The sequence below is a fragment of the Dipodomys merriami genome, unplaced genomic scaffold (assembly GCF_024711535.1).
Source record: "Dipodomys merriami isolate MVZ:Mamm:240054 unplaced genomic scaffold, mDipMer1.0.p SCAF_1900, whole genome shotgun sequence".
NCBI classification, from domain to species: domain Eukaryota; kingdom Metazoa; phylum Chordata; class Mammalia; order Rodentia; family Heteromyidae; genus Dipodomys; species Dipodomys merriami.
The window spans coordinates 50,569-73,420 of NW_027203272.1; the positions used below are offsets into that span (position 1 = coordinate 50,569).

General features: G+C 35.4%; 1 pseudogene; it reads left to right on the forward strand.

Annotated features, from left to right (window-relative positions):
• Positions 1 to 4,528: 4,528 nt before the first annotated feature.
• Positions 4,529 to 4,628, forward strand: LOC138831293 (U6 spliceosomal RNA; annotated as a pseudogene).
• The last annotated feature ends 18,224 nt before the right edge of the window (positions 4,629 to 22,852 follow it).

A 22,852-nucleotide genomic window follows, 5' to 3' on the forward strand; every position in this document is an offset into this window, starting at 1 on the left:
GGGGGGAGGATTGGGAAGAATCCTGTATCTCCCTTTTGTCTCTAACCAGTCTCTTGTTGGAGTCTCTGGTCAGCTTGAGGTCCTGTGGCTTGATTGGTTTCTTAAGTCGGTTGGTTGGAAGAGGCAGAAAAATGCTCTGCTTTGCCCAAGATTTTGAGATCCCCCTCCCAGGTTAGTTTTCTGGGAGGGTGATCTGCTTTGAGAGTCACAAAAGAGGGGGGTGTGGTGATGGGGCTAGGTTCTGGGTACAGTTGAGGCCTTTCAACAAACAGTAGCTTTTCCCTGGGGCTATTTTGTGATAAAGCTCACAGCGCCCAGCCTGGAGCCATTCCCAGGGTTTCTGTTTTTCAATTGATTGTGGTGGCTGCTAGAGGGAGGGGCAGCCTCTGGCTCTGGTTACCCAGTGAGGCAAGGCACTCCAATGGTTTGGCGCCTGAGCTGGGTGACTTTTCCCTGGATGGTGCTGAGTCTGGCAGGTCACTTCGCCGTTAAGTTCTTGTGACCTGCTAAATGACTCGTTTTATTCCAAGGCCTGAGCTGGAGCTAGCAGCTCCTCCAAGCTTTGTCGGTATCCAAGATGGAGATCACCGGTGCTGGGGGGGGGGAGGGGTGGCCTTCACTCCTCTGCTTCCTGAGAAGGAGTGAGGATGTCAGGCTTGTACTCACGCCGAGTCTTGGATCCTGGTTCGTCTCTGGTCTGCAAACAGCAGGATGAAGATTTCCGCTCCTTGTCGGTTCTTGTTGGTGTTGAGTAGAATCCGCTCGTCCGCTGCGTCTGGCTCCTTCGTCCCGGACTCTCTGTGTCTCAGGTATGACCCGGCAGCGGTAGTCGCCGCCGCGACCCTGCCGCCATAGCGGCATCTGCTGTGTTTCCTTGGCTTCCCCTCTCTTGTCTAACTCTCTGTCCTGTGATGGCACACTTGGTGTGATTCTCTGGCTTAGGACTGTTCAGTAGAACTCTAAAATTGCTTTCTATGCGAGAGCTTGTTCAGATTCCAGCTTCTCCTCCGCCATCTTCCCGGAACTCTGACAGGTAAATTTTAATTGTTCAAACTTTTTAACAACTTAGCCTATCAAGAAAATTTAAAATTGAATGAGAAAATGGGCTTTCATGCAAAGAAATCCATGGAGACCTAGCTGAGAGGGAGCAATGTGGGTGAATATGGCTCATTTTCACACTAAACAAACAAACATCACAAACCTTGAAGTAAATCATTTACGTTCCCTCGAGAATTGTCCTTACCCAGGAAATGTACTCTCACTGTGTGAAACAAGGTTGCAATGGAATTTAAATTCAAAGTTCTTTAAAAAAAAGACATCAAAATTTGTGAATTGACATTTAATTACCAAACAATAATTCTCTGAAAAAGAAGGAAAGATATAATTCAAAATCACTTGACTTTATTAAAAGTATGAGAAAAGAGTAGTTAAGAGAGATGAGAGAAACCATAGAGGACTGTTTTCTCTCCAGTAGTGTAATGGGTTCTTGATCTTGTTTCTTCCATTCTATCTTCACAAGCTTTCAAGTGTGGCTGAGGAGTGGAGTAACCAGTTCAGACAAAGAATACTCACAGAAGAAAATATTTGCAGTACATGTAGATGATTTATAACCTTTGACAGTCTATTTATATGTGTTCAAAATTCTCCCCTACCCCAAACTGCATTCTTTGAACAGCTTTGTTTGCTTTTCCAAAGACTGCCCTTCATTAACTGCTTAAAATTTTGTGAGGTCATACATATACACTATAGATATTGCTGTTTGGTTGTGATTTTTGTGTGTTTTTGTTTGTAGTTGTGTTTTTAACTGAATTTCAAAAGGTTGTGCAAGTGTGTTACAATTAAATATGTCCATCTAATTGTCAAATGCTCCTGGATCAGAGTCTCTCCTTCTATCAATCTGAACCAACCCTTTCTCCAAAATTTATTTCAGATTTACCACTTCCTTTATTACATGTGTACATTGAGTATTCTAGCTGTACTTGCCCCTTTTCCATTTTTCGTTCATTTTATGTCTTTATTATTATTCTTTTCTGCTTTCGACTTCCTGATAGTCATTCTGTTAAACTGTCTGTTAGTAATTTGAAAGGTTTATATAGATTCCATGGAGTTTCAATCCTGCATATACTTGAAATGCAATAACAATTTGCAAGACTGGAGACGTGAAGCACCTAGACATGGTTTTATTCTCATCTTTTTAGAAGATTAATCTTCAACAAGAAAGTTTAAAAATCGCTTAGAATTTATAGCTAACTACCAGTTTTTATAAATGGCTTTGTACAATGGTGTGTGATTATTTTATTTTACATGGGATGATATTTTCTACTACCTATAAGTTTTGGAAAAAGAAGAAAACTAATATTTACTACTGTAGAGGAATATGATAGAAATAGAAGACAGATTTTATGTTTGTCACCTCTCTAATGAGTACCCATATGCAAGACTTAAAGTCATATTCCTTACTATGTTAGACAGATAGGGAAAACTTATGATAAGGCAACACATGATAAGGCAACTATTAGTGACTTTAAAATGTACCTTCCTATGTGATGAAATTTAATTTATTAGCTAATATTTGGATTTGAATCATGGAAGGCTGGTCGATTTAACACATTTCTGGAAGGCACCTACTGAAAAACGCAAATGGTGGGAGATACTATTTCTACATTTTAATCAATGGTTGAACTTCCTTGGTATTTATGCTGGGTAAATAAATCATCTCTATTGTAACTTGATTCCTACACTTGAAAAAAATTAAAGTCACTATTATCTACTTGTCAAGTGTTATTTTGGTGAATAAGATTTGTAAAAGTTTGTTTGAAAAGGAATATACTTTCAGAAGATTAAATGTAGGTTATCATTGGTATAAAAATAATTTGTGACATTTGTGATTTTGTTTACTCATATAGGCTTGTCATCTGGTCATCTGTAAATTGAAAGTTTGAACTATAGTACTTTCTCTCATATTTTGTGATCTCATCTTTCATTTTAAGTTGCCTTACATTTCACAATTGCTTACTACTAATTCCTACAAGGAATTAGGGCCCTGAAATATTGTAGGAAATTAGAAATTGAGATGGGTCTTTTCAATTACTTTCCGTTAGCATGTTGCATGGGCCAAGGTCAGAAGTCTTGCCCTTGTTATCTGATGATGCAGATAACTGGGACCTGGTAACCTCAGACCCGTGGGTACTACAGAAGAATAATAGCTTTTACACATCATATCAGCAAAATTTGGGTATAATCAGTAAGAATGCTTCAGAAATATGGAGAAAAACACTTTGGGTCCAGCGAGTTAACACAATAAACACAGCAGCAGTGTAAAATATCTTATAGATTAGAGAAAACAATACTGTTTTTTTTTTTTACTATGTGAATTCAGAAGACCTAGAACACGTAAAGGTATCACAAGTTTATAACTAAGACATTGCTTTGATACTTTTTATATTCTAATATATATTCTAAACCTAATTATTTATATTCCAATTTATTTATGGGAATAAATTTCAATTTATTTGTCAAATTATCAATTAATTCTCGTAATTCTAGAAATTTAAGATCAGCAGGTAGAAATATAAAATATATAAGTATTTATAATATAGGAAATTGTTATGCATTGTTCTGTTGTGGTTAGGGTATCAAATGCAACTCTGTTTTAAAGTAATATTACATTATCTCTACCTCAGTTTTTGGTAGAGTTAGACCTAAAACTTTACCATTTGTAAACCTGGAGGCAAGAGGAAACACTGTGATTAAAACATTATTAATTTAAGGACTAATATCGAGGAGAAACCTATGGACTTCTCCAGGAGCTATGGAAATATTTGGTGATAGAAAGTCAGTACTGTAAGTTCCTGCCTGTTTGGATGGTAGACAGACCAGGATATTAGCTAATCATGCATATGAATAATTTTTTCATCTTCCTGACTTTAGCTACTTTGAAATGATAGGTATAATAAACAATTATATTTTGATAAAAATACCTTCTATTCTGAACATTTCAGTCTGATCTGTTAATCTCTCTATGAACCCTTGTAACTAAGAATAGTTTTGTCCAGTCAGACAATCTATGCTGTCAGGGTAAGATATTCTTGTTGGTCTGTTCCTACATGGAAGAAGGGTAAAGGGTCAGGAAGACATTTGTATCAGTGAGACTTCTTTGCGAAATTTTAAGCTGCAGAATTTTAGAAGTAGCTCTTAAGCAAGGCTTACTTTGAATCCATTAGCTCCACAAAGGTAACTCAGTTGATAAGTAAGTACTTGAAATGCCATCACCTTTGGACTTAGCTATAAAGGCTTCAAAATATGATCAAATTAAAAATGAAAACGACAAAATAGTCATTGACAAAAATTGCAAATGTGAGCAATCAACCAAACAATATAAGTTTTTGCCACTATACACAGAAATTTAGAGAAATAAGATCAATAACATTTTAGGAACAATAAGGATTCCTTTTTACAAATAGGCAACCAAGGATATATGCCTGTATAAAGGTTGCATCATTAACTACTTAAATTTAAAGGATACTACATGCTTCAGCAGCAGGTCTACCCAAGTGACAACAATACAGAGATTAACATGGCACTTGCAGAAGGATGATACAAAAATTCGTGAAATATTCCATATTTTTCATTCTTCAAATGCAAGAAATGAAAAAGTTATGAAAAAGTTTATTACAAAAATACAAGTGTAACAATACATGTAATTCATAGAATTAAAGGTTAGTTTGACATAAGTGTATTAAATCTTCATTTTAGAAAGGCCCTTACATAGCATAACCTTTACAAAACTTGAAATTAGATAACATTGTCATCTTATTCCAAAGAAATAAAATCCTGTAAGGACCTAGGAAAAAAGGAATCTTAACTTTTTCTATATGGAATGTAATCTGAAAGGACACATTTATTAATGAACCTATATATTATAAAAAATGTAGACTTCAAAGTATTATATCTAGAAAATAATGAAATAGATTATGGACTTTATACAAACCTAGATATACTTTTTTTCAGACAAGCACCAGGAATAACTTTAGTTTCTATACTATTCATTTCAACAGATAAGTTAAAATTAAAAAAAAAAACACAAACTCTTCAGAAATCATTATAGATGCATACAAACAACTCTTGAATACATTTTGACATCAAAGTGAGGCAATTCACGTGGAAGAATACCATGGAATCCATGAATTTTTAAATTAAGATATTGCTGTTGCTTTTTATTATGAAAATATTTGTAGGGACACAAACGATGGAATGGCACTTTTGAAATTTAAGAAACTTAACCATTACTACGTAGGAGAATAATTTGTACACCCTTCCACAACTTCAAAGAGGTAGTGATACATACTTATCCTTTTAGCAATATCAAATGCAGTTTCTTCCAAGTTATTCTTCAGACCCGGTTTGAAAAAATGGTTCAACAGAAGAAGAGACAGCATATCTTTGCTATTTCTCTTCCCAGCAGCAAGATGCAAGGGGATCAAGAGGCCTTTAGTTTGGGGATTGGTATCTGCATCATGATGAAGTAAGAAAGAATCCATTCTGGTATTAATCCACATAAAAGTACTATGCAGGGGTGCCAAGCCATTCACAGTTATTGCATGAATATCTGCCTTGAGCTGCCAACTCATGGACAATGTCTACATGTCCACTCTAGGCTTCCCGATGAAGAGGAGTATACTTATCCTCATCCCTGGTATTCATATGAGAGGCCTTTTTGAAAAGGAATCTCCGCACTGCAGTAAGCCCAAAGAAGAAATTTGCTTGCATTCTTCTCCATTATTTTCTTGCAATTGATACCATTCCTCACGTTTTCATCTACTTGATTGTCTTCATCAGAATTGCCTAACCAGAAACTTTGAGTACCAGTGGGAATGAGGTGTCCATGTATTTCCCCAATAGCTCACATTGGTTGAACTGGTCAGAAAAATCTGGTGAATTTCCTGCATGTGTTTTCACCATGATTTATTTTCTCTTTTTTGATTTTTACTATTTTAAATTATTCTAACTGGAGAGTAGGTAATTGATAGAGAGCAGAGGAAAGACTTTCCTTTGTATTCAAATGCACAGACTGAAAATTAGGACCAGTGATGTCTTCATGTGCAGATTATTCTAGGAATGAGAAAATAGGAAACTACGTAATATGATTTGAGAAATACAATGATATAGTGTAAGAGAAGTCACTATTCAATATATGAGCTTTAAGAGATTTCTAATACATCCATTATTTATTGGTACTCAACATTAGAAAAAAATGTATAATCCAGTAGTAAAATAGAAGTCCTTTGCTTGACTACTTAAATACCTTGTTTTTTTGTTTTTTTGTTTTTTGTTTTTTGTTTTTTTATTGTGAAAATACTCTACAGAGGGGTTAAAATTACATGGGCAAGATAGTGAGTACATTTCTTATCAAGCATTTTAGCCTCCTCCTTTGTTTACCTTTCCCATCACTTCCCAGCCTCACCTAGACCCCCACTGAATCCTCCCCACTCCGCACCAAAGTTGTAAAGTTCATTTTCAACGTGACAACATGCACTTATCATTTTGACAACGGGTCCACTTGTATCCTTATTTAAATGACTTGTTTTTCCCCTCCCCCTCCACAAATTATACCAACATCAAAAACAGTGAAAGCAGGGGTTATCCTATGAGGGAGGGACATACAAAGCAACAAAGAAATAATCTTATAAATACGTAGGAAACAAATGCATGAAAGAAAAAAATTAAATACGTATCTTAGGGTTCATTTACCTAACTTCACCTGATCTGACCTTTTCTGTTGACTCATACATATACTAGTTATTGCAAATAAGAGAAACCATGGAACCTATGGGAAACTGTATTTGTTTGGGCTTGGAATACTTCACTTAATATAAGCTTTTCCAAGCCTTTCCATTTCCTAACAAATGGGGCAATGTCATTCTTTCTGACGGAGGCATAGAATTCCATTGTGTATATATATCACATTTTCTTGATCCAGTCATCTACTGAGGGGCATCTGGGTTGGTTCCATATCTTAGCTATGGTAAATAATGCTGCAATAAACATAGTTGTGCTGGTAGCTTTAGTTTGGTCTTGTTTGTAAACATTTGGGTAAATGCCCAAAAGTGGGATTGCTGGATCATAAGGGAGCTCTATGTGGAGTCTTTTCAGGAACCTCCATACTACTTTCGAAAGTGGTTGAACAAGTTTACACTCCCACAAACAATTAAGTATGGTTCCCTTCTCTCCACACCCCCTACAGCATCTGTTGTTATTAGAGTTCTTGATTTTTGCCATTCTAACTGGGGTGAGGTGGTATCACAATGTCGTTTTGATTTGCATTTCTTTTATTGCTAGGGAGGTTGAGCATTTCTTCATGTGTCTATTGGCTATCCATCTTTCTTCTTCAGAGAAGTTTCTCTTTAAGTCTTTATCCCACTTATGTATTGGGCAGTTGTTTCTTTGAGGATTTGCTGTTGGGGGATTTAATTTTTTGAGTTCCAAGTATATTTTAGATAGGAGACCCTTGTCCGTTGTACAGATAGTAAAGATCTTCTCCCAATCCCTAGGCTTTCTATTGATCTTGCTAGCTATGTCCTTTGCCATGCAGAAGCTCTGCAACTTCATGTAATCCCATTTGTTCAATCTTTCTTTGATTTCTTGTGTTTCTGGGTCTCTATTAAGAAAATGTTGGCCTGCACCAAAGAGACCTAGGTTTTCTCATATTCCATCCTGTAATGTTTTCAGAGTGTCTGCTTTGAATCCGAGGTCTTTGATCCATTTGGAGTTGATTCTGGTGCAGGGTGATAGATAAGGATCTAGCATTAGTTTTCTACAAGTAGTTAACCAATTTTGCAAGCTCCATTTAGTGAAGAGGCTGTCTTTCTTCTATTCTGATTTTTTAGCTCCCTTTTGAAAGATTAGATGGCTATAGGTGGGTAGGTTCTTTTCTGGGATTTCAATTCTATTCCATTGGTCCTGAGGTCTGTTCTTGTGCCAGAACCAAGCTGTTTTGATTACTATAGCTTTATAGTAGAGTTTGAAATTTGGTATTGATATTTCTCCAGTACTGTTCTTTCTGTTGAGGAGCGTTTTTGCTATTCGGGGTCTTTTGTTGTTCCATATGAATTTTTGGATTGCCTCTTCTATTTCCTTGAAGAATGAGGTTGGAATTTTGATAGGTATCGCATTGAATTTGTAGATAGCCTTGGGAATTATTGCCATTTTCACGATGTTAATCTTTCCAATCCAGGAGCATGGAAGTTTTGACCATTTTCAAAGTTCTGGTTTGATTTCCTTTTTCAAGCTTTTAAAGTTTTCATCATAGAGGTCCTTCACTTCCTTGGTTAAGTTAATTGCTAGGTGTTTTATTTTTTCTGGGGCTATTACAAATGGAGTTACTTTCCTAATTTCAGCCACACTTTTCTCATTGTTGGCATACAGAAAAGCCATTGATTTTGGGGGTTGAATTTTATTTCCTGCTACTTTGCCAAAGTTTTGAATCAGCTTGAGTAAATTGAGAATGGAGTCTGTGGGATTCTTTAAATACAAGATCATATCATCTGCAAAGTGGGAGATGTTTATTTCTTCTTTCCCTATTTGGATCACCTTTATGTCTGTATCTTTCCTTATTGCTGTAGCTAGGCATTCTAATAATATGTTGAAAAGAAGTAGAGAGAGTGGACATCCTTGTATCCTTGTCTTGTTCCTGAGTTAAGAGGAAATGGCTTTAGTTTTTAAATATTAATTATAATGCTGGCTGCAGGTTTGTCATATACAGCCTTTATTGTATTGAGGAATGTTCCATGGATTCCCAATTTTTCCAAAACCTTCATCTTAAAGGGATGTTTCATCTTGACGAATGCTTTTTCTGCATCGATTGAGATAACCATGTGGTTCTTATCTTTGCTGCTGTTGATGTGATGAATAATATTAATTGATTTGCATATTTTGAACCAGCTTTGCATTCCTGAAATGAATCCTGTCTGAACATGGTGTATGGTTTTTTGCATGAATTGTTGAAGTCGATTGGCCAAAATTTTGTTGAGAAGTTTTTCATCAATGTTCATCAAAGATATGGGTCTATAGTACTCTTTCTTTGATGAGTCCTTGCCTGGTTTGGTGTTGAGGGTTATGATGGCTTCATAGAATGTGTTTGGTAGTGAACTTTATCTTTCAAATTTATTGAAGAGTTGGAGGAGTATTTTTGTGAGCTCTGTTTTGAAGGCCTTGTAGAATTCCACTGTAAACCCATCTGGTCCTGGACTTTTATTACCTGGGAGGTCTCTCATTGCTGTTTCTATTTCAATGCTTGAGAGGAGCCTGTTAAGATGGTTTAACTAATCTTGGTTTAGTTTTGGCATGTCAATATTTGCTAGGAAAAGGTCCATTAATGCCAAGTTCCCAAACTTATTATCATAAAGATTTGAGAAGTATTCCCTCATAATTTTCTGAATCTTGGTTGTTTTTGTGGTGATGTTTCCATTCAAATCTCTGAGTTTATTTATTTGGGTTTCTTGTCTTCTTTTGCTGATAAGATTTGATAAAAGTCTGTCAATTTTGTTAAGTTTTTCGAACAACCAACTCTTAGTTTTGTTGATTCTTTCTATAGTTTTTTTGGATTCTAATTCATTTAATTCTGATTTAATTTTAATTATTTCTTTCTGTTTACTGGATTGGGGTTTATCTTGCTGCTCTTTTTCATGGAGGTTCTGATGTCTCATTAAATTGTTGGTTTCAGAACTCTCCAATTTGTTGAGGCTATAAACTTTCCTCTGAGTACTGCCTTTGCTGTGTCCCAGAGGAGCTGGTAATTTGTGTGCTCATTTTTGTTGAATAGCATGAACATTTGAATTTCTTTTCTAGTATCTTCCTTGACCCACTCTTGATGAAGCAGTGTGTTGTTCAGCCTCCATGTGTGACCATACTTTCTTTGTTGGATTTTAGTGTTGAGTTCTAATTTTATTCCCTTGTGGTCAGAGAGAATGCAAGGTATAAGTACAATGTTTCTGAATTTGGACAAGTTTGCTTTGTGGCCTAAAATGTGGTCTATTTTAGAAATTATTCCATGTTCTGCTGAGAAAAACGTGTATTCTTATGATGCTGAGTGAAATATTCGGCAGATGTCTGTTAAATCTAGTTGATCTATGCAGTTATTTAGATCTGTGGTTTCTTTCTTGAGTTTTTTTTCCGAGTTGATCTATCTATTGGGGAGAGTGGTGTTTTAAAATACCCAACACTTAATGTCTTTGGATATTTGTGGGATTTGAGGGAAAGTAGTGTATCTTGGATAAATTTGGGTGCTCCGTTGTTTGGCGAATAGATATTTAGAATTGTAGTATCCTCCTGAAGGAAAAAAAATCCCTTAATTAGTATGTAGATATTCTTTATCTCTTCTCACAAATTTTAATTTGAAATCTATTTTATCTGATATTAGGATTGCAACTCCTGCCTATTTAAGGGGGCCGTTTGCTTGGTAGATTTTGTTCCTGCATTTAATATTGAAAATGTGTTTGTTTTTAAGGGCAAGACGTGACTCCTGAAGGCAGGACATAGAAGGATCTTGTTTTTTAATCCAACAAGACAGTCTATGTCCCTTAATTGGAGAGTTAAGTCCGTTAATGTTGAGAGATAGGACTGAGAGGTATTTGGGAGTTCCTGCCATGTTTTCCACCTTCTTGCAGGATGCAAAAACTGGGTTCTTCCTATGGTTCTTGGATTCTCAGTTTGGGTGCTGTTTATTGGCCTTTATTGTGGTCTTTTTGGTTTTCTATGTGTAGGACATCTTTAAGAATCTTTTGTAGGACTGGCTTGGTGGAGAAGTATTGTTTCAATTATTCCTTGCTATGGGAGATTTTTATTTGGCCTTAGCTGGGAACAGTATTCTTGGTTGATAGTTGTTTGTTTTTAGGGCATGGTATACATCATTCCAGGCTCTTCTTGCTTTGATTGTCTCTGCTGAGAAATCTGAGTCGATTCTACTTGGTTTCCCTTTATAGGTGATTAATCTTTTCTCCTTGACATCGTTAAGGACCATTTCCTTTGTTTGAATTGATCCTGTGTGGATTATAATGAGACGGTGGGATGTCCTATTCTGATCTGGTCTATTTAGAGTTCTAAAAGCTTCTTGTATCTGAATAAGCCTATCTTTTTGTATGTTTGGGAAGTTTTCTGCTAGGATCCTGTTACACAAATTTCCCAACCATTAACTTCCGTTTCTAGGTGCTCCTCAACACCCATTATCCTTACATTAGGCCTTCTGATGGTGTCTTCCATGTGTTGGATAGATCTATCATATTTCTTGGACTTGTCTTGGATGGTTGTATTTTCTTTCTCTATAATATCTAGGCTGTCTTCACTCCCCGAGATTCAACCTTCTGCATGGTTTAACCTGCTATCAAGACTTCCTTCTTTGTTTTTTTTTATTTCTTTTCCTTCTAATTGGTCAGCTTTTTGGCTTCAAATCTTTTTTGAAACTTTGTTTTAGATCTTGTATGAACTTCTTTACTTCCTTAATTTGGTGTTCAGTGTTTATACTCAAATCCCTTAGTTGGTTCATTATCGTTTCCGTGGACTTCCATTCCTCAGTTGGGTTCGGTTCATCATTCCCTTTGTGGTCTCCCTGATTTCTTTCAGTTCTTTGTTAATGGATCCCATAAATGCCTTTAGTGATCTTTGTGTATACTCATCCTGCTCTCTCAATTCCTGTATTACTCTTTGCTTAGCTTCCTCCCATTCATGCCATTCCCGTAGTTTTCTGTGAGTGTTCTCAGCCTGATAAGGCCATTCCTGCCTTTCTCTTTGAGTATTCTCAAGCTGCTCATGCAAATCCTGTATCAGTTTTTGAGTAACTTCCTCACCCTCATGATTTTCCTGTATAAACCTTTGGATTGCCTCTTCTCTCTCCCTATCACGCTCAAACAGTGTCCTTTGTGGGTTGTCAATCTTTTCTTGCATTGACCTTTTGTTTGCTTCCATTGACATTTGTTTGCCTCCTGTCCCTCCCTATCAAACTCATACAAAGTCCATTGTATGTTTTCAATCTTTTCATTTATCATGTTTGCCAGCAGTGTTTGTAGAGCTATTTGGGAACTCTCTTCTGGATTATTCATTACCTCTTCTGTCCCTGATTATCATGAGTGGAGTTGAGATACCGAACTTGCCATTTTTCTTGTGTTTTTCCGGCTTACTCTGCCTATTTGGGATGAAAATAACACCAGTTTCCTGCTAGAACACTATCTTAAGGGAAGCATCAATCAACGTCTGTATTTGCACAGTCAATAGTCTGCAGATACAATCTAGTTCAACAAATACATCTATTCAACATCAAACAACTATATATTAATACACTAAGAACCGCAAGGAATTTGGTAAAGCAGAAATTATTAGGTTTAGGAAGAGATGTGGGTAAAAAATAGGAATAGAGTGATGTTGGAAAGCACAGGGAGAGTTAACTAAGTCCTAATCTCAAAGCAGGAAATAGTTTGGATAGGATGAAAGCAGAGAGAGAGAAAAAAAGAAGACAGAGAAAGGGAACAAAAAGAGACCAGAAAAAATAGAAAAGTAAGAATTAAAAATATTATGCAGTTCGAAGACAAACTATTCAGGGAAGAATGTGAATATTGTGAGAGAAGGGGAGGGATATAAAGGAGATGTGAAAAACTTAAAAATAATAATACTTAAAATATTATATAGGTATAAAGTGGTAATAATGCTATTAAGGAATGTAAGTCTAAGAGGTTTGGAATTGAGTAATAAATTTGTGGAGTAAGTGTGTACACAATGGGGAATAAGGTCTAATAATCGACTACGGGTTTATCTGAAGATGAACAGAACAAAAATTAAGTCACATAAAGAATGAAAGAGAAGAAATGTTGAAAAGGATAAGAAAGAAAGAAAAAAATCAGAAGTTCAGTAGAGGTAAACAAAAAACAGAAAAAAAATCAAGAAAAATGCACACACATATTTACTCCTAAAATAAAATTCTCAGAGGAAAAAAAGGTACTAGAAAACAATTGTTTTTTCAAAAAAGGTAAAAATTAAAGATTAAAAAAAAATTTAGAAAAAAATTTTGTTTATAAAAGGTACAAAAAAAAGTTCTTTGATTTTTTGGGGATGGGTGGGAAAAATCCTGTATCTCCCTTGTGACCTTAACCAGCCTCTTGTTGGAGTCTCTGGTCTGCTTGTGTTCCTGTGGCTTGGTTGGTTTCTTAAGTCAGTTTGTTTGAACAGGCAGAAAAATGCTCTGCTTTACCCAGGGTTTTGCGATCCTTTTCCCAGGATAGTTCAATGAGAGGCAGATCGGCTTTGAGTATCACAAAAGAGGGATATGGCTTTTTCCTCAAGTTTGGAGATGCTGTGATGAGGCTAGCTTCTGGGTAGAGTTGAGGCCTTTCAGCAAACCGTAGCTTTTCCCGGGGGCTGGTTTGTGAGAAACTCACAGTGCTCAGCCTGGAGCCATTCTCAGAGTTTCTGGTTACTAAATTTCAATCGATTATCAAGGCTGCTAAAAGGAGGGGCAACCTGTGGCTCTGATTATCCAGTGAAGAAAGCCACTCCTGGGGCTGGTGCCGAGCTGGGTGCTTTTCCCTGGGTGGAGCTGTCTGACAGGTCAGTTAGTTTCTTGTGACCTGCTAAATGACTCTAGATTTCTTCCAAGTCCTGAGTTGGAGAGTGAGGATGTTAGGCTTCTACTCACGCTGAGTCTTGGTTCCTGGGTCATCACTGGTCTGCAAACTGCAGGATGAAGATGTTTGCTCCTTGTCGATTCTTGCTGATGTTGAGTAGAATCCGCTCGCCCGCCGCGTCTGGCTCCTTCATCCCAGACTCTCTGTGATTCAGGTATGGCAACTGAGGCCGCCGCCGCCACTGCTGCTTCCACGGAGGTGGCTGCTGGCAAGTGGTCAGAGCTTTCTCTTTGCCTGCATTTTCCCTCTCTGGCCTAACTCTCTGTCCTGTGAAGGCATTCTTGGTGAATTCTCTGGCTTAGGACTGTTCACTGGAACTATAAAACTGCTTTCTATTCGAAAAGTTGTTTAATGTCTATCTTCTCCTCCGCCATCTTCCAATTCCTTGTTTTTTTAAAGACACTTGTTTTCATCTAAAAAAGTAAGCCTGTCTATTGTCTTCTGTTGATTTTGATGATTGAAGATGCTTAATGACAAGTCAAAATGTGTTAGTAGTCCTTTGATATTAATTGTTTCATTTTTTCCTCTTGGAGAATATAATGATCACAGCAATAGTTCAGAATCACCAATCAACAGTTCAGCATCATGCTTCCAGTGCTAGTGGATCACCAGTAAGTAATCCTCGATACCATTTTCCACAAATTTTTGTCACAGATACAATCAGGCTGCCTTCTCTAGCTGCTTTCCTAGCCTGGACCTATTTATTCCTTCATTGTGCAGGAAAGTTGTGATTCAACTGATTTAAGTCAGATCTGTTCCTAGATTTATCAAGGATTTAGATTCTATTTTTAAAATTAGTTGTGGGGCCTGAACTCTGGGCTCGGGCACCGTCCGTGAGCTCTTCAAATCAAGGCAAGTGCTCTACCACTTGAGGCACAGCAGCACTTCTGGATGGTTCTGTTTATGTGGTTCTGGTTTGGGAAATGGCAGAGAAGAAAGTGAAATGATGCAACCAAACAAATGAAAGCGAAATAGATTAGGATAATTATGGAGCAACCATATTGTCTATGAGAATCATGAAAGAGAGAGAGGACAAGAGATAGAGATGTGCAATGACTTAGCTAGCCACAAAATCCATGTTTCTGATCAATTTACAAACAAAACAATTTTATTTTTTTATTTGATAAAAGAGATGGGAATAGAGTTTATGTATTTACTTGAAATTGGTAAATATATTTTTAGTAGCCTACAAGAATCTTAATCCTTGGCCTGGGAAGGTGGCTCAGTGGTAGAGAGCTTTTCTTGCAGCTTACTACAGTGCAGAGACCACTTTCTGAAAAGGCCACTCATATGAATACTAGGGATGAGGATGAGTATACCCCTCTTCATCGGGAAGCCTATAGTGGACACTTAGACATTGTCCATGAGTTGGTAACTCAAGGAAGATATGCACGCAATTACTGTGAATGGCTGGACACCCCAGCACAGTGCTTATATGTGGAACATATTGCAACAGCACACACACACACACACACACACACACACACACACACACACACATACACACACAGTTCATCAGATTTCTTCTTAAGTATTTTTTGTGTATGGTCTTAAGAAGAAATTTACATTACTAACGAATTTCTGGCAGGACAATATAATCACTGTACATCTTGCTTCTATACTCTCAGTTTTAAATTACTATCTAAGTATGTGCATTAGATAAGAATAGGAAAAAGTAGGAGCCACAACGGTGGCTCAGGTCTTTAAACCTAGCTAATCAGAAAGATGAAATCTGATGACTATGGTTTGAAAGCAGACCATGAAAAAAAAGTCCATTAGATTCTGGTTTGAAAGTAACCAGCAAAAGCTAGAAATGGAGCTGTGGTACAAGGAGTAAGATGCTAGCCTTGAGATAACTAAAACAAAACAAAAAAAAAAAATTCTGGTACAGAGTCAGGCCCTGAATTCAAGCTCTAGTATTTGTACTAATCTAATGAAAGAATGAATTAGTTAATTAATTACCTAAAATAAATTAAGTGATCACATGTGGAGTGGCAGGTAAAATGTAACAACCATGGTGACTGGATTATGTATTATTTTGTAATAAGGCAAATTATCATTTGTCGTAATCACTAATATTTTAATTGAACTTTTTTGTACAATAAACCCTGAATTTCGCATGTGTGTATATGTGTGTGTACATGTGCACACATGTGTGTTTATATGTGTGTGTGTGTGTTGTTGCAATGTTGGTTGCCAATATGAACAGGGAGAGGCCGAAAAGAGCTGTGTTGCAATGTTTTTTTTTATTTATCAGTGTTCTGTCCTGTCATTTCAGTGGAACCACCCTTCTGTACATTTTATTTGTTAAATAACATCATCATTATTAAAACATTTACAAAATTAAGTTAGATATAAGAGATCATTTTCAGCTCTTAGTATATGTTAGGTAAAAAGATACACATATAATTAGGTAGTAAGTTATTGCTATAACATGAGTGTCAGTACAAAATATGTATTTGACCTCTTAAATTGGTTATACTTTTAAGATACACTCATGGAGTGATTTTGACCGACTTGACCAAACAGTTATTACTCTCTGGTTATTCCTGTGAAACTCAAGGTGGATATACTCTTCCGGATTTCTGTTGAAAATAACTTTCTTTGTAAGATCGTATCTATTCACACTAAGATAATAAACCCCATATTTTTTAGGTTTGAATATCCCATCAGATTGACTTTAAATCAGTATTGTGGCTATGCTTGTTAGATATATATTTCAAAACAAACAAACAAACAAAAAGCATGAGTCACCTCCAGATTGTGGATTAATTTGTAGTTGTTTTGTACATACAAAGGTTTCTTCATTAATAGTTTTTTTGTGTGAGTAACTATGACAACTTTAACAAATAAAGCTTTTTGAATATCTTTTCCAATTTAACATCCCAGAGCGAGTCTTGCAATTTCTGAAAACCCTTTAAATACTAGTATTATTACTAGTATTTATTATTATTATCATTAAATACTAGTATTTTAGTTCATTGACTATACAGCTAAAGACATTTCTGAAACAAATATTGTTAAGATCTGAAAATGTAAGTGGGCATATAGGCTTTTTTTTGCATCATTTTATGAAAAGTCAGTTTTTTTCGAAACTAAAAGAAATAGAATAAAAAAATGTAAGTGAATTGGGTAACATACTTATTAGTATAATTTTGTTTTCTATTAGCACAGTCCTTTGAAGGTATATGATGCAGTTAAATTAATTTTTGTGTCACTGTGCTTGTTATTTTTTGACTCTTTGAAGTTATGAGAGTGAATTTTTATTATAAATAAAGGTCTTTTAAAATGATCAGGATTAATCTTGTGTTTTGTGTTCTACTCCCAAGAAAATGAGTTATTTTCAAGTGTTAATAGTTTATAATTGAATCTTGAGTATCATAAGAAATTTTAAAAAAATGTGGTAGTATTGATGTCTTTTGTTTGGGGAGAGGGGGTCTGGTAGTGGGGTTTTAACTTTTCCCTCAGCTCTTCAGCTCAAGGCTAGCGCTCAACCAATTAAGCCACAGCGTCACTTTCGGCTTGTTTCTTTTTGCTTGTGTGGTGCTGAGGAATCGAACCAAGGGCCTCATGCATGCAAAGCAAGCACTCTACCACTAAGCCACCTTCCCAGCCCTTCACGTCTTTTTAAACCAATTGTATTCAGAAGTTGGAAAGTCTTTAATTCATTCTTAGGTCTTGGTGTCTATGATTTTTTATCCTCTCGTTCCTAACATTAATGATAATTCAGAGTGCATTGTTGGGTATAGGAAAGGTAAAATATTTATCTAGGGTCAAAGGTGATTTTTATATCAGTCTTGCTTTAATGGCATTTTAAAGTAGTAACTTTCTCTTAAAATATTGGGTATAAAAAGCAATCAAAATACTTCGAATGATAAACAATTTAGTTTAGCTACAATGTGGAAATGATTGGTCCATAAGACATGCAGTCTGTTTCCATCAGGAATTGGGGAGGTCATTCTTTCAGTAAGACTGTGTTAAAGAGAAATAGGATCCAGGCAGTGCAGTGTTGAGTGAAGGGGTAAAATATGATTTCTATTACTTTGAGCTAGAAATCAAGAATCTTATACTTTAGCAGTTCCTTTCACCAGGGAGGTATGCATTGATTATGAACTTTGAGTATTCATATTACAGTTCCCTATTTTCTAACAATGTTAAAGAGAAATATTATGAGTGTACACAATAATTCTGGAAAATTTTCCTATTATTTGTAGACTAAGTGCTGGTATTTTAGTCATAAAATATAATGTGGCTTATTTGATACAGTAGGAGATGAACCTCAGGGTAACACTTACAATGTGTGCAATGTTGTAGTAGTAATTACAACTCTGAAGACTTCAATGTCATCATCTGATAATTAAAAATGTAAGTAGTTCCACTTTATGCAATTATTGTGAGGATTAAATTAGATACAATTGGTAAAGTACTTGGAAAAACAATTAGTATTTGGTACATTCTACCTGTTATTTTACGATGTGATGAATTCTAACATTTTTATGTTGATTCTATATGTGCAATGTGATGTATTAATATTCATTGCATTGATCAGTTTTCTGTCACTATGATGAACATAAGTGCAAAGAAAATTTCTGAGGAGGAAACTATTATATTGACTCATGGTTTCAGATCAAATGTCTCCATTGTTTTTAATCATATTTTTCTTATCTTAACTAGTTGTACATGGGAATTTCCATTCAATAAATGACTTTTTTAAGTATAATGGATCTTTATATAAATTTTCCCTGCCCTTCCAAACCTCACCACACTTTAATTTTTTCTAGTTTCATATTATTTGCATTAAATATAATGTCTTCACTCTTACTCCATAACTGTCTTTATTCCTTCCATTTGACTTCCCCTCACATCTTCCAAGTGATAGTTGCCCGGTATTCATTTTGTTGGATTAAAAGTTCAATTTTATAAGAAAATACACCATTTAAGTGCTCCTGTGCAAATAGCATGATTTGGTTACTATTGTTGTGTAAACTTGTATAAAGTTCTAGCTTCCAAATATGAGATAGAACATGGGTCCTTTGTGTGTCTGGCTCTGACTTCGTTTACTTAACATATTTTTAGATCTATCCATTTCTTTGCAAATAATGTAACAGTCCTCATAATGGATAGGGGCAATCCAATTCTGTATATATCACACACATTCTCCAACCATCACTCTGCCAAAGGGCATCTTGGCTGTTTTCATAACTTGGTTATGGTGAATAGTGCAGTAATGAACATGGTTGTGAAAGTGATTTTGCTGTAACATTTTAGAAGAATTCATCAATATCATTCTGGGAGCAATCGTCTAGCCAGTTTTAAAGAATAAGCACATCCCTCCCTTCATCTTCATTACAACGTATTGCAAGTCCTCAAAAACACACTACCTCATACAGGCCTCAATAAGCTAAAACCACACTGTGCCCATATTCTGTCAATACATTTTTAATAATTGTACATATAATTTAGTGAGAACCTTCTATGTAATTTCCTAATGTGGGAATGAGAGATATAACAACAGAGTAAAATAAGAAATCTGCATTTTAATTAGCTATAATCATATTTAAAATCTTTTTCAACTCTAACTCACAACCTCGCTTATTTTTATTTTAATCTTTATTTAATTACTTCATCTATCGCTTAAATTATAACAGGTGAGTTAAATACAAAGGCAAAAAGTGTGGTTTGATTTTGACAATCATGTGTGAGGATGCACAATATGAGCAAATAGATGGATCGGAATTAATAGCAATTATCCAGTTTGTTAAAGTAGAGATGGTTTGCCCAAACTGATTCAAATTTCATTCAATAAAAAGAAACGTGTAACAATTTCCTTTGTTTGCTCCTATTAACTTTTGTTGCCATTTTATTTTATAATGAAGGATGATTCCATATATCTACTGTAGACACAATAATATGTTAAAATATTTCTATCCGTATATATTGATATATACACACACACATATATACCGAAGGGTACAATGATAATTTATAACTTCTGTAACTATACAATTTACTAAATTGTTAAAAACATCGACAGCTCATGGCCGGAATCCTGGTTACTCAGCAGGCTCAGATCTGATGAACATGGTTTAAAGCCATCCTGAGCAGGAATGTCCATGAGCTTCTTCTCTCCATACAACCAACAGAAAATCAGAATTGGAACTGTAGCTCAAAGTAATAGAGTGGTAGCCTTGAGAAAAAAAGCTCACGGACATCAGCCACGCTCTTAGTTCAAGAACTACAATCTACCCAAAACAATCTATTTAATTTACACCTGTGAAAGGAGAGTATTTCCATCACCCAAATGCACATCCATGCTCATTTGCAAGGTAACTGTGTTTTGTCTGAAGTACCAATAAACATTATCACTAGAGTAGAAAGCATTGGAACGTGGGTTAATTCTCTCTCATGGATTTTTCCCCACTCAAATACTCAAGTCTTACAATTATTCAAATTATTTATAATCATAACTTTTATCTTCAATACACCTAATATTACAGTTTGAATTCAGTGTCTTGTGCCCACTAACTGGGTGTTCTTACCACTTTATCCTGTGCCCAGCCCTAAATTATCCCGATTATTTTTTCAGATAGAAACTGGCTTCCTACTTGTGTATTATCTTGGCCTCATTCCACTTTATGTTATTCTTCCTGGAATTAAGAATAACAAGTGCATGGTATTATGTACAGATCTTTCTGTCTAGTATGGGCTTTAGCCACTGTTCTCACAACAGTGCACTCCCATGTAGTCAGGATTTTCATAAGCTTGTCATAGCTGATTTTTTTTTAAAATCTTTCATTTCCTGCAAGTTCTTGAGTACTGAATTAATTTGTGTTTTCTTGGGTTGTTTTGTTTCATTTGAATGTATGTGTTGAGTTGTTCTTCACTTTTCCTTTTGTTTCTTTCCTTCAAGTTCTTACCTAAAGTGCTGAGAAACCGATTCTTCTTTCTCAAGATAGTCAGGGTGAACATTATTTATTCCAAAGCAATTTCAGTAACATTTAAACACCTTCATATCTATGAATGGTGTACAAATGCTAAGCACTGAAAAGGGTGATTTTACTTTCACGGCAGTCTTTGGCATCACAGACAGATCATGAAATATATGAAGATAATATAACTACAGATGCATGCCAGGAGGAGAAAAACCTATTATTAATTGTTTGACAGAGGCTTCCCTTTTAGTGAAAAAAATATATTGCTTGATGCAGGATTTAAGAAAATCATATTGCTAGGAGGAACCTAAACAATCATCTAATACTATAGATTCAGAGTGATGAATTGAATTCCTGATTAATTTACTTTTGGGTCAAATAAAAGCAGGCTTCCAAAAAGAGAGTAGATTTTAGAGAAACATGATAAATTTTATGTAAATAGGTCCTTAGCTGATTTTGTTAATTTGTAAACTAATACAGGAAAATAAAGTACAGCAAAGTAAAAGAATGAAGAACTTCACATTGAAATACTCATGTGTGTGTGTGTGTGTGTGTGTGTGTGTGTGTGTGTGTGTGTGTGTGTGTGTGTGTTCATGTCCATGCGAGTATGCAAACGCATATGTGCATGTGCTCATGCATGCATTCATCATTCTTGAAGCTTGATAGTTGCTAAGAACCATTACTAAGCTTCTGTACCCAAGGATAGTGGTCTTCCACTTCAGCCACTTCTGTTTTTTTTAAGATAATTGCTTGTATTTTCATGATTGGACTGGCTTTGAACAGTGATAATCAGATCTCATACTCCCGAGTAGCTAGCTAAGCTTATTCAGCCTCTAAGTACCTAGTTAAAATTCTGAATGTCCTCTATGCTTCAGTGCTCTTTTATTCATTTCCTGAGGTAATCACAAGCCTAAGCCATATATATGTCTAATTGCTTTAAAAATACTGTTACTGCTTGGTACCAGGGGCTCCCATTGATACTCTTAACTACTTAGGAGGCTTGAGAACAGAACCCAGGCCAAAAGGATAGTGGAATTATTTCTCACTCTATAGCTGGGTGCATTGGATCATTTCCACCATCCTTCACTATCTAGTTACTAAGATTGGAAGGACTGAGGACCCAGACCAGTCAAGGTAGCAGGCTAGACAAGCTGGTGTTCATCTCTGATGCCATTGATGATGGGAAGGCTAAAAGGACAGATCAGGTGCATGTTCTTGTGGAAAGTAAAACCTATCCTAAAATTAACCACTGATATGACACCAGCCTAGCAAGAAAAATATACTCCAAGTTGAAATACCCACAATTTCCCCACAACCAAAATAATATATACATGAACATTCAAGAAATTAGTACAATCTGTTCGTTGCTCTAATATCAGCTTCATCTGATTATCATATGATGTGACAGAATAGTGTTTCAATTAAACTTATGATAATTTAAAAAGACCTAGAAAATTCTTTCTCACTTATTAAGTTCAAATGTATGGCATATTGCCTCATTTCTTACATATTTGACTACCACTATAAATAAATCTTATGATTATTATTAATAGTAATATATTCTGATTTATTACTTTACTTTGTAACAGTTTTTAAACTTTTTGCTTCTCTGCTCAGGTTGAAGTATGTAATAGTATCATCAAAATATATTCCATGGGTACTTAGGGCAGTTTTTTACAAAGTTTTTAACCAATGGCTTCTAAGAATTCTTAATTGGTATATTATTTGGTTTATTTTTAATTTCAATTTAATGGTAATGTACACAGGGGTTACAGTTACATAAATAAGGTAAGGTAATGAGTACATTTCTTAGGGAAGGAACATTGTTATCTCTTCCATTGATTTTTTTGTACACTCAGAACAAGAACTACTGATGTTTTTGCTGTTGCTATTGATCCCTGGGTACTTTTGCTTTCTTTGTTAATGCATTTTTATTTTAAAACATATACAGAGGGTTTACACTTAATTAAGTGTACATTTCATTTTATTTTCTAAATTTCAAATTTTGGGATTAAACATTTTCTTTTGTTTCTTTAGGATAATTCTTTTTTCAGAGGATTAGTTAATTTATTTTTGCATGATATTTACACATGTAAATATTCAGACACATATTTTGCTTTTATAATGTTTAATATGTGACTATTAAAATTTTTCTTAATTTTTATATGATTAAAGATTTTAAATAAATTTATTTTCTTACACTTACAAATATATTTGTCCAAGTAACAAATACTTACTGTATTTTCAAGAAGC